Consider the following 13,274-nt stretch of genomic DNA (forward strand, 5'->3'; position numbering starts at 1 on the left):
CAAATATCACTGTAACTATTGGTCCAACTATTCTTCTGAACTCAAGTATTTCCAGTATTCCCCACTGAGTCCTCTGCATGATCAGCAATGGCTCCAGGTGATTCTTCTGTACTCTGAAGTTCAAATATAGCTTTATATTTTTTTAGCACCCCCCCCTTTCTTTCCTTCTAAAAGTTGACTGATACAACAGGAACATTGAGTGAGTGCAGAGATGGACACACATTCCAATACATTATCATCCATTGCAGTCAATTTAGTGGCAAGTATCACTTCAGTGGCTGCAAGACAATAGCTACAAAGCCTATATTAAAACTAATATGTAATCAATAATACGAATACATTGCTTCTTCATTGATAGATATCCTCTGTGTTTTTGATCTATGTTTCTCACTGATTATCTAATTTCCCAGTGCACAGATTCTACCCTAGGCTCAGGGTGGGCCTGGGAAGTACCTTGAGGTGGGCTGGGCTATCGTGAGGGCAACAGAGAAAAAGGAACTAAAATGAAACTGAAACCAAAACCAGGAAGATTTTCCATCAAATCACCAAGCTGAGGGGTTGCCAGTAATGTGCCACTCTAGCTACACAGTCAAATTGCTGGGGGAGCTTTTAATTGGCCTCACTCTGTACCACATAAATCAGAAACTCTGGGACCAGAGTCTGAAAACCACTAAGGCTGGCTGGAATGTGGACCCACCAGAACACAGGTGTAGCCATGTAGATGGGGTGCCTACAGCCTTATTTGTGGGCAGGATGGAGCTGTTAAGGGTACCAACCCCAGTCAGACAGATATCAACATCCTTCTGTCTTTATCACAGTTGAGCATTTACTATGTATAAGGCACAGTATAGACACTAACATATAAAGAAAAGTGGTAAAACAAATGCTCTTTGAAGGATGTATCTTGAATCTATATATCATTTTATTCTCAGTAAAGGCTAATGCTCATATTACTTAGCATCATCCCCATTTTACAGACGAGAAAACAGGCTCAGAGTGGTTAAAGTAAGGTAAGGTCAAGGTAACAACTAGTAAGTAACAGAGTCAAGATTCAAATTCGCACTTGGTGGCTCTAAAACCCATATTCTTTCCACTGTATTTTGTTGTCTGTTATGTCAAAATAGGAAGAAAGCATTTTGCCTACCCTCTTGGAGATTTCAGTCTGTTTAGGGAGGAAAGGTATGGCTCTAAAATAAAAGATCATGCTAAGAGAAATTTAAGCTCAATGCTAGAATAATGAAGGCAAGGTTAGAAATCATTCCCTGCTGAAGACAAACTCTTAGGAGGTGGTTCCTGGGAAAGGGCATTCAAAGCACATCAAAGCCAGCAGATAGAGATGCTTGACAAAGGCTTATGCCCAGTAGACAAGGCAAAAAAAAAAACAAACAAGGTGTGGGGACACACATAGACTTTTTTGGTGCATGGTGTGTAGTCTACTCGGATTGAAGCAGAGAGTGCTGTAGTGGATTCGCGTGATGTAACCTTGGAACAACAGTGTATCTGGGGCCCAGAAGTCCTTTGACGCCATTCACAGGAGGTTAAGTTGTTCACCAGGCAAAAGAGCCTCCTGGAGATTTAAACGCCAGCAGTGAGATGGTGCATGAGCTTGCGAGAGAGTGTTGTGGTCTCAGAGTGGCTGGTGGCAGACCGAGGTGGACAGAGACTGCATGTCAGGTGACTGGGAGGGAACAGCTGAGGAGCACATATGAGGTCGTGCAGAGGGAGGATATGAAAAGGAAGGACGGGCAGGGGGGCGGACGAGAGACATTTCAGAGGTGAGGCACACAGGACTTGAGTTGATGTTTAGGTGCTGTGGCCGGCAGGAAGGGTGGGATCATGCAGATTGTTTCAAACTTGGGAAGGACCCCAAACCGGGGGATGGGTGTATTTATTTAGGGCAGGAAGTGAGGATCTGGGGTTTGGGTACGTGGTGCTCAGGGTGATAGGAGGAGATGGCTCATGAGGCAGAAGACAAGTCAAAGGACTGAGGTCCTGGCCTTCGGTTCGGATGCAGCAGCCATTTGCCTGGGAGCCGCTGGCTCCAGTAGAAGTGTTCTACTTGACTGGATTCCTATCAAATGTTAACTGCATGAACACCACCGATTTAAAAAAAAATGGTGTCAGAAAACACAGGGTAAAAGGAGTTTTGAAGTCATATGCAGCTAAATAAAGAACAAAGATTGCTAGCTGGTTAAACAACTAAAAAGCTATGTAAACATTACTAAAAAGTTACTTAAAAGTTAATTAAATCAATTTTGAAACACTGACTTTGAGATTTTTTTCCTATAGACTGGAGGGATCAGAATTAAACTTAATTGTAGTCATGCTAGATTTCCTCTCGATGTTTATTTTTCTTCTAGTTATATTTCAGACAATTAATAGCGTCTAATGACTCAGAACTTTGTGTAATTACCACCAACGATTATAATCTCTCTCTTATGGAATGTTCTTTTCACACAGGCACACTGGAACTGAGGGAAATTTATGATTATTCATGAAGGTCTGTCTATAGGCTGTAAAAAATTTATCAGACTTTTAAAACAAATTTATTATTCACGTATCTCTGTAGCTAGAAAAAACGATAAAAACTAAGTATACTTTTAAAAGTTCTGACAGTTCCCTCTCCAACAGACCCTTCCTTTCCTTTAATTTTAGTGTTTAAGAAAAAGGGAAACACTTTTTTAATTCCTCGAAATGCTTAGTTTGTAGGTCTCCTTTCCCCCTAAGTGTGAAAGTATCTTAGTGAAAGTTTCATCTCAACTTTGTCAATAATTAATCCTCTGTTTCTTTGAAAAGTCTGACAATGTAAGAGTAACAATAATAGGCCATAAAACACTCCCCCTAATTGTGCAAGGGCTCATTCTTCCCTAACCTGGTTCGCGTTGACTGGAATGTGCTGAAGTCACATTCCAGCACCGACCACCAGGCAGAACCACACAGGACTCCAAAGGGAACGGACGGGAATCTTTATCTCGAGTTCTCCACTTAGCAAGGAGGACCAGGAAGAAGGGCCAGAAGACGCAGGGAGGCACAGCGAAAAAGGAAACGGGGCTGGAAAACAAGGGCAAATTAACTAGGGAGGAGAACTGGACTATGTGTAGAAGGATGGGGCAAACAGGAAAGGGAAAATCAAACCAAGGGTGAGGCCAGTTAAAATAAGTCAGGGAGGATGATAGAAAAGCAGATCAGAGATCTGTCAGTAAGGACAAAAGCATCACATGCAGAAAGAAGGAACACATTTCAGAAGGTAAACAGTGTTCGTTCCCAGGGAACCAGCCCTTCCCCCTTCCTCTCTAACAAGAAAACATAGTGGAAATCCAGCTGGAAGACCTAATTTATGTGGCTAGTGAAGGACTGAATTGGACACTTAAAAACCAAATCTTTAAATTCTTACGGGGATCTACTTAGTAACTCTTCAAGACAGGGTTCTATAATGAATTAAAAAATCTTTTTCCTAATCACTTTTTGCTTTAAACTTTTTGTTTTAATATGCTCTTGAGGGGCGCCTGGGTGGCTCAGTCAGTTAAGCATCCGACTTCGGCTCAGGTCATGATCTCACGGTTTGTGGGTTTGAGCGCTGCGTTGGGCTCTGGGCTGACAGCTAGCTCAGAGCCTGGGACCTGTTTTGGATTCTGTGTCTCCCTCTCTCTCTGACCCTCCCCTGTTCATGCTCTCTCTCTCTCTCTCTCTCAGAAATGAATAAAACATTTAAAAAATTTTTAATATGCTCTTGAGTGATGGGGCTGGTTTCAAGAGAGGGAACTCACTGTGACATCTTGGCCCAAAGTCCCCAGACTATTATTTTTTCTTAATAATTTAATTGAGGTATTATAACATACCGTAACACTCACCAGTTGTAAATAGTCAGTCAATTATCTTTTATTAATGCACCTGATTGTACAACTATCACCATGATCTGATTTTGGAACTTGGTCATCACCCTGGTAAGATCTCACTTGCCCATCTGGCAGTTAATTTCCATTCCTACCCTAAGCCCCAGGCAACCACTGATCTACTTTTCTATTTCTGTACATTTGATCATTCTGGACATTTCATCTAAATGGAATTCTATAAAACATGGTCTTTTGTGACTGGCTTCTCTCACTTTGCAATGTTTTTGAAGTTCGTCTATGTTGCAGCAAGTATCAGTTTTGCATTCTTTTACTGCTGAACAGTATTCATCGTGTGGCTATACCACATTTCATTCACCTCTTCACAGGCTGGTGGACATTTGGATTGTTTCCACTTTTTGGTTATGATGAATAATGCTGCTGAGAACAATCCTGTGCAAGTCTTTGTGTGATCAATGCTTTCATTTCTCTTGGTTAGATGCCCAGGGATAGAACTGCTGGATTATATGGTAAAGTTATGTGTACCATTTAAAAAAACTGCCATGATTTTTCAAAGTGGCCACACCATTTTATATTCTCAACAACAAGATCAGTAGGCAGAACAATGTATGTGCTTGTCTTCATATTCTTGTCAACTTATGTTATTATCTTTTTCAGTTTTATACTTTTATTTTTAAATTTTCAGCTTCATTGAGATATAATTGACATAAAATTGTAAGATATTTGAGATATACATTATGGTGATTCGATATATATAGAACGAATCTATATATAGATTTTTCCATCTAGTTAACACATCACCTCACTTTTTTAAAAAGTAATTATTTAAATAATCTCTACACCCAACATGGGGCTTGAACTCATAACCCTGAAATCAAGAGTTGCATGTTCTTCTGACTGAGTCAGCCAGGCACACCACCTCACTTTTTTTTTTTTTTTGATGAGAATATTTAAGTTCTATTGTCTTGGCAAATTTCAATTATACAATATGGTAATATCAACTACAGATCCGCATACTTTATTCATCTTATAAATTTGTACCTTTTCACCTAATTCTTCCCATTTCTGCCACCCTTCAGATCCTGGCAACTACTTTCCTACTTTAGGAAGTAAACTACTTTTTCCATGATTTTGACACTTTTTTTCCTTTCTTTCTTTTTTTTTTAAAATTCTACATGTAAAGGATGAAATGTACTATTTGTCTTTCTCTGATTTATTTCACTTAGCATAATGCCCTCAAGGTCCATCCATTTGTTACAAATGGCAGGGTTTCCTTCTTTCTCATGAATGAATAATAATCCTGTGTCATTTTCTTTTTTAAAGTTTTTTAAAGTTTTTTATTTATTTCTGAGAGAGAGAGACAGCATGAACAGGGGAGGGTCAGAGAGAGAGGGAGATACAGAATCTAAAACAGGCTCCAGGCTCTGAGCTGGCTGTCACCACAGAGCCTGATGCGGGGCTCAAACCCACGAACTGCGAGATCATGACCTGAGCTGAAGTCGGACGCTTAACCCACTGAGCCACCCAGGTGCCCTATTTATTTTGAAAGAGAGAGAGAGAGCTCTGAAGGGGCAGAGAGAGAGGGAGAGAGAGATTCCCAAGCAGGCTCCACACCATAAGCATAGAGCCTGACGCGGGGCTCAAACCCATGAACAGTGAGATCATGACCTGAGCCGAAGTCGGACACTTAACTGACTGAGCCACCGAGGCACCCCAATCCTGTGTCATTTTCTTTATCCATCCATCTGTTGACAGATATCTATGTCGTTTCTGTATCTTGGCTATTGTAAATAATGATGTCATGAACATGGGAGTGCAGATATCTCTTCCAATCCATGAGCATGGAACCTCTCCATTTGTGTCTTCTTCAATTTCTTTCATTAATGTCTTATGGCTTTCAGTGTACAGGCCCTTTATGTCCTTGGTTAAATTTATTCCTAGTATTTTATTATTTTTGATGCAGTTATAAATAGGACTGTTTTCTTAATTTCTCTTTCTGATAGTCATTACTAATGACTAGAAACACAGCTGATTTTTATCCTATAATTTTACTGAATTAGCTGATTAGTACTCTAACAGGTGGAGTCTTTAGAATTTTCTCTATATACTATATCATCTGTAAATAGAGTTTTACATCTTCCTTTTTGGTTTGGATGTATTTTATTTCTTTTTCTTGCCTGATTGCTCTGGCTAGAATTTCCAGTATTATGTTAAATAAAAGTGGCAAGAATCTTGTTATTGATCTTAGAGGAAAGGCTTTTAGCTTTTCTCACTGAGTACGATGTTGGCTGTGAACTGGTCATATGTAGGCATTATTATGTTGAAGTATATTCCCTCTTACCTAGTTTGAAAGGTTTTTTTTTACATCATTAATGGATATTGAATTTTACCACGTGCTTTTTCTGCATCTACTGAGATGATTATAGATTTTTATCCTTCATTTTGTTAATGTGATGAATCACATTGATTAATTTGTGGATGTTGAACCATGCTTGCATCCCTGGAATTAATCCCTCTTGATCATGGTGTCTGATCCTTTGAATGTATTGTTTATTTCAGTTTGCTAATAATTTGTTGAAGATTTTTGCATCTATATTCGTCAAGGATATTGGCCTATAATTTTCTTTTCTTGGAATCCTTATTTGGTTTTCATATCTGGATAATGCTGGCCTCTTAAAATTAGTTTGGAAGCATCCCCTCTTCCTCTTTCACTTTTTGTTTTAAGATTTTATTTTTCTTGGGTACCTGGTTAAGCATCTGATTTTGGCTCAGGTGATGATCTCACAGTTCATGGGTTTAAATCCTGCATTGGGTGAGCCTGAACCCCACTTAGGGTGAGACCCACTTATCTCTCTGTCCTCTCTCTCCCTCCTAGAGAGAGTAGCATATCATTTAATTTCCACATATTTGCTCACTTGCAAACCCTCTCTCTCTCAAAAAAAAAATTTTTATTTTTCTTAAGTAATCTCTACACCCAACATGGGGCTCGAACTCACAACCCCAAGATCAAGAGTTGTATTCTCCACCAACTGAGCCAGCCAGGCACCCTCCCTCTTAAATTTTTTATAGAGAAGAATTAGTATTAGTTTTTCTGTAAGTGTTTAGAAACACGTAGAGTGTTTCTTTAAGTATTCAATTCACCACTGAAGTCATCTGTTCCTGGATTTTTGTTTGTTGGGAAATTTTTGATTACTGATTCAATGTCCTTACTAGTAATTGTCTGTTCAGATTTTCTATTTCTTCATTATTGCCTTGGTAGGCTGTGTGTTTCTAGGGATTTATCCATTTCTTCTAGGCTGTCTAATTTGTTGGTGTCTACTGTTCATAGTAGTCTCTTTATGATGCATTGCTGTGTGCTATGAGTTGTAATGTCTTTTCCATTTCTGATTTTGAGTACTCTTTTTTTCTTAGTAAGTCTAGCCAAAGGTTTGTCTATTTTATCTGTAAAAAAAAAAAAAAAACAGCTCTTAGTTTTACTGATCTTCTCTATTGCCCTTTTTTCATTTTAGAAAGAAAGAGAGAGCACAAGTGGGGAGGGGCAGAAGGAGTGGGGGAGGGGGCGGAAGAGATCCTAAACAGGCTTGATGCTCAACATGGACACTGATATGGGGCTGGATCCCAGGACTCTAGGGATCATGACCTGAGCCAAAATCAAGAGTCAGATGCTCACACAACTGAACCATCCACGTGCCCATCTATTGTCTTTTTTATTCTTTCTTTCCTTTTTTCTTTAGTAAAATCTTTCAAGGTTTATATGATCTAAAGAGAAACCGGAGTATTTTCATTTCTTTCCTTCTACTAATTTGGGGCTTAGTTTATTCTTTTTCTAGCTCCTCGAAGAATAAAGTTAGGTTGCTGATTTGGGATCTTTTTGTTTTTAAAGTAATCTCTACATCCAACACAGGGCTCAAACTTACAATCCCAAGATCACAAGTTGTGTGCTGTGATCCGACTGAGCCATCTAGGTGCCCTGAGATCATTTTTTATTAATCTATGCTTTTGTTGCTATGAACATTCCTCTTAGAACTGCTTTTGTTAGATCCCATAATTTTTGTACGTTGTATTTCCATTTTTTCCCTCAAAAGTAGTTTTTTTATTTCTCTTTTTAAAAAATATTTATTTGGTTAAGTAATCTCTACCCCCACTGTCAAACTCATGACCCCGAGATCAAGAGTCACATGCTCCTCTGACTGAGCCAGCCAGGTGCCCCTTGCTTTCTCTTTTGATTTTTTTGTTGACCCATTGGTTGTTCAGTAGCATACTGTTTAATTTCCACATATTTGTAAATTTCCCAGTTTTCTTCTTGGAACTGAGTTCTAGTTTCATACCACTGTGGTCAGAAAAGATGCTTGATGTGATTTCAGTCCTCCTAAATGTATCAACACTTGTTTTGTTGCAGAACATTTGATCTCTCCTGCAGAATGTTCCATGTGTGCTTGAGAAGAATATGTATTCTGCTGCTATTGGATAGAATGTTCTGTAAATATCTGTCAAGTCCAAATAGTCTAAGATGTAGCTTAAGTCCAATATTTTTCTTATTAATTTTCTGTCTGGATGATCTATCATTTGTTGAAACTGGGGCACTGAAGTCCCCTGCTATTATTTTGTTGTCTCTCCCTCCCTTCGGGTCTGTCCTCTTGTCAGACGGACCCCTTCATTATTATGTAATGACCTTTTTTGTGTCTTATTACAATCTTTGGCTTACAGTCTATTTTGTCTTGGGCAGAAGATATGAACAGACACTTCTCCAAAGAGGACATCCAGATGGCCAACAGGCACATGAANGGGAGGAGAAAGGAGGTGATGGGCATGAAGGAGGGTACTTGTGGGGATGAGCACTGGGTGTTATATGGAAACCAACTTGACAATAAACTATTTTTTTAAAAAATCTATTTTGTCTGATATGTCAGTTATTTCTGCTTTCTTTAGGCTTCCATTTGCATGGACTGTTTTTTCCATCCTCTTACTTTCAGTCTGTGTGTGTCCTTAAAGCTGAAGTGAGTCTCTTGTAAGCAGCAGATAGTTGGATCTTGGTTTTTTTGTTTGCTTGTTTGTTTGTTTTGTTTGTTTGTTTTTTTGGTTTGGTTTGCTTTTTAATCCATTCAGCCACTCTATGTCTTTTTTTTTTAAATTTTTTAATGTTTTATTTATTTCTAGGAGAGAGAGAGAGAGAGACAGCGTGAGCAGGGGAGGGTTAGAGGGAGAGGGAGACACAGAATCTGAAGCAGCCTCCAGGCTCTGAGCTAGCTGTCAGCACAGAGCCCAACACTGGGCTCGAACCCACAAACAGTGAGATCATGACCTGAGCTGAAGTCGGATGCTTAACCGACTGAGCCACCCAGGTGCCCCCACTCTATGTCTTTTGATTGGAGAATTTAGTCCATTTCACTTAAAGTAATAATTGATAGGTATGGACTTATTATTGCCATTTTTTTCATTGTTTCCTGTTTTGTAATTCCTTTGTTCCTGTCTTCCTCTCTTGCTCTCTTTGTGATTTGATAATTTCTGTTGTGGTCTGCTTAAATTCCTTTCCTTTTATCTTTTGTATATCTACTTTAGATTTTTGCTTTGTGGATACCATCAGGCTTACATGAAACACATGTATAATAGACTGTTTTAAGCTAATAACAACTTAACTTTGAACACATACTAAAGCATTAATTATCTACTCCCCCCTTTATGTTTTTGATATCACAATTCATCTCTTTTTACCTTTTGTGTCCATTAACAAATTATTATAATTATAGCTATACAATTGTAGCTTTTTTTAACGTTTTGTTATTTAATCTTCATATTAGATTTATAAGTTATTTATCCACCACTGCAACACTAGAGCATTCTGGATTTTACCATATTTTCCTTTTACCAGTGAGATTTATATTTTTATACATTTTCCTTTTACTACTTAGCATCCTTTCATTTTAGCTGGGAGAAATCCCTTTAACATTTCTTGTAAGGCCAACCTACTGGTACTGAACTCCTTCAGCTTTTGCTTGTCTGGAAAACGTTCTGGAAAATGTTCTCTCTCCTTCAGTTCTGAAAAACAACTTTGCTGGATAGAGTATTCTTGGTTGGTAGTATTTTTCTTTCAGCACTTTGACTATATCCTGCCACTTCTGTATGGTCTGCTGAAAATCTGCTGATAATCTTATGGGGATCCTTTCTATGTAACATGTTACTTTTCTCTTGTTGCTTTTATGATTCTCTCCTTGTCTTAAACTTTGACAGTTTAATTATAATGTGTCTCAGTGTATGTATCTGTCTTTTATTTTTATTTTTTTAATGTTAATTAATTTCTTTTGAGACAGAAAGAATGTGAGTGGGGGAAATGGGCTAAGAGACAGGGAGAGAGAATCCCAAGCAGCTTCCACGCTCACATGGAAACCAATGTGGGGCTTGATCTCACGACTGTGAGATCATGACCTGAGCCAAAATCAAGAGTTGGATGCTTAATTGTCTGAGCCACCAAGGCATCCCTGTCTTTTAACTTATAGCCCTTCCTGTGGATGTGAAGTGGTATTTTGTGTGGCTTTAATCTGAGTTTCCCTAATGACTAATAATGTTAAGCACCTTTTTATAAGCTTATTAGCAATTCTTCTACCTTCTTTAGGAAAATATATATTCAAATCTTATGCCCGTTTTTAAATTGGATTGCTTGTCTTCTTATGTTGAACTGTAAGAGTTGTTTATATCTAACACAAGCTATCAGATACATGATTTGCAATATTTGCAAGATTTTCTCACATTCTGCATCTTTTCATTTTCTTTTTTTGTCTTTTCATTTTATTACGGTGTCTTTTAAAGAACAAAAGCTTTTAATTTTGATAAAATGCAATGTATCACTTTTTCTTTAATGTATTGTGTTTTTTGTATTTTATCTAAGAAGTCTTTGCCTAAGCCAAGTTCACAAAGATATTTTTCTTTGTTTTCCTCTCAAAATTTTGTAATTTTTATGCTTACTTTTAGGGCTCTGATCCATTTTGTGTTGATTTTCTGGTTATGGTATGAGATGAGGACCTAAATTCATCTTTTTGCATCTAGTAACTTTAAAAAATTTAGAAAAATATTAAATTTTTTAGTAATAATAATTGGAGATTTAGGACACCGTGTTTCTTAAAGTACTTAAACTACATGATATTTTCTCATTTGTTAGTTTTTTGTTCCTTTTTATATCCTCCTTTGGGACAAAATACTAGAGGTAAAAAGTGGCCTTATATGTGTTTTTCACTGCTATACTCTCAATACATTGCAGGTGGTAGGTACTCAATATTTTGATGAGGGAATGAATGAATGAAATACTAGGGTAGTAAATCAGTCTGGATAAACTAAAATGTCTTTTATTGCCCGAAAGGGAGGTGGGATATAGAGCAACAGTTCTTGAGAACAGACTTGAGTATAGTGCTAGGCGGTAAGGGCTTACTTTAGGTTTTGGGTCTTCACTCATGCCACTCTGATTCAAGACCTGGACCTGCAGTTGTGAATATGCTGAGAAAGAACCTTTTGCCTACCTCAAGTATAGCTTTGGAGGGGAATTTAGTGTATTAGTTAATGGCATAAGCTTTACATTAGATAAACATTTACTTAATAAATCTATTTATGTCTCTTGCCAGGTACTAGGAAGTTTGCTAGGATGTGGGCATTCTGGTAGACAAGGCAGATGTTTAGCCTGCCCGTATGAAGTGGTCCGGTCCAAGAACTTACTAACTAGCTGTGGGACCTTGTGAATATTATATAACCTCTTTAAGCCTGTTTTCCTCATTCCTAAACTGAGGATTATAATGTACTCCTTCACTTGATTTTGATAAGTATTAAATACATAAAGTAATGATAACAGCTATGCCATATAGTTAGTGCTCAAAATGGTATTCTACATTTTGCAGCCTATTCAGCTTCAACTTCTATTTACTATCTTATTAATGGTTTTTAGCAAATCACTAAGAGACAGAAAATTAACATTTCTTTTAAAAGTATTTAAACTTTTTATTATAATGGCATATATGCACTAGTGTCAAAAACAGATTCAAAGAGTACAGAGGCTATACAATAAAAAGTTGCATCCCAATCCTTTCCTCAGAAGTAATCACTGTAAACAATTTTTCCCCTCCCCTCGAAAATCTTGTGCCTGTAAAAGTATATATATGTACATCCCTAAGAAAACCAACAGCAATGGAATTAGATATTACTAATTGGTTATCATTAGCATTTTCACTTAATAGTATATATGCTGGAGAGTTTTCTAAGAGCAGCATATATTGTTCTTATTCAGAATGAGTATTTTGTAATATTCTCAATGCAGTTTAAAAAAAAAAAACCTCTCTTAAGCTTTTTGAGAAAGCTTGTGAGCTGACCCTCCTTCCCTCTCCATCCCCGGAAGTCCCCAGTCTCAGCCCCAACAGCTTCTAGCATCAGAGACTGGCACCTGCCCACCTACATTTTCGTGGCCTGTGGCCGGCTGTGGTCAAACCAGCAGCAGAGCGTAGGGGTGTGGCTGGGGGTAGCAAAGAAGGAAGAGAAAACAAGTTTTCTATGAGTCGTTGGGAAAGAGCAACAAGAGTAAAATCAAATTGACATAAGACACTAGCACTTGAAAGTGTTTTATTACATGTATTTAAATAAAAAGGTATCAGGAAGAATGTTCTATAAGCATTTAAAAGGCAATGGATATAGGAATACCAGTCTCTTTAAAGCGGCAGCTACAGTCACCCTGTATATAAATGCACAGCCTGTGGAGGTGGGCAGTGAGAAGGGACTTGGGGTCCCTGTGGACAAACCTGCCCCCTGAAGTGCCAGGGGGTGGGTGGTGGGGGTGAGAAGAGAGACGCCCTCAGAGAAGGGAAAGAGCAGGACATCAAGGATGGGCCTACTGCCAGATGAAGGAGAGGGAACACTCTGCCCTTCCTCACTGAAAATTAGACTTCACTTCCTCTATTTTCTACCTGTTTGGGTCTTTTCCCACCTCGCTGCTCTTAGCCCAGTTGCTTTGACTTCTGTGAAGAGCTTTGCTGGAGCTCAGCCCCCAGCCATGACTCTAGATAACTGATGTCTATTTCTGACCGCAAACCCTTCTCAGTGGTTGGATGCTAAAAGCAAGTAAAATCTAAAACAGAGATTCTGATCATCTTAGGGGAGGGAGAAATAGGTGTTTGCTTTTTTCTTTTGGCTTAGTCACTTAATCTCAGTTCTCTGGATTGTTTCTGCATCCACCTGGGCCAGAAAATAAGATTACAGAATGGTTTAGAGCTTCTAAATTAGTCTGTTACAGAAACCAGCACCTCAGCCTACAGGCCTGGCTCAGAGCCCACACTCAAGAAAGCAGAATCTCCTCTTGGGTGGGGCTTTCCTAGACATAAAGGTTTTACCATGCCTCTAAGCAGGGGAAGCTTGGGCCAAGATTATATTGGGCAGGTAATAAAATTAAGGCCA

General features: G+C 38.5%; 1 long non-coding RNA gene across 4 annotated transcripts in view; it reads right to left on the reverse strand.

The window, feature by feature from the left end:
- The window catches only part of LOC144240086 (uncharacterized), a 185,206-nt gene that overhangs the window by 39,823 nt on the left and 132,109 nt on the right, over positions 1-13,274 (reverse strand). The window lies entirely within an intron of this gene.

The sequence above is a fragment of the Crocuta crocuta genome, unplaced genomic scaffold (genome assembly GCF_008692635.1).
Source record: "Crocuta crocuta isolate KB4526 unplaced genomic scaffold, BGI_CrCroc_1.0 scaffold81, whole genome shotgun sequence".
Lineage (NCBI taxonomy): Eukaryota > Metazoa > Chordata > Mammalia > Carnivora > Hyaenidae > Crocuta > Crocuta crocuta.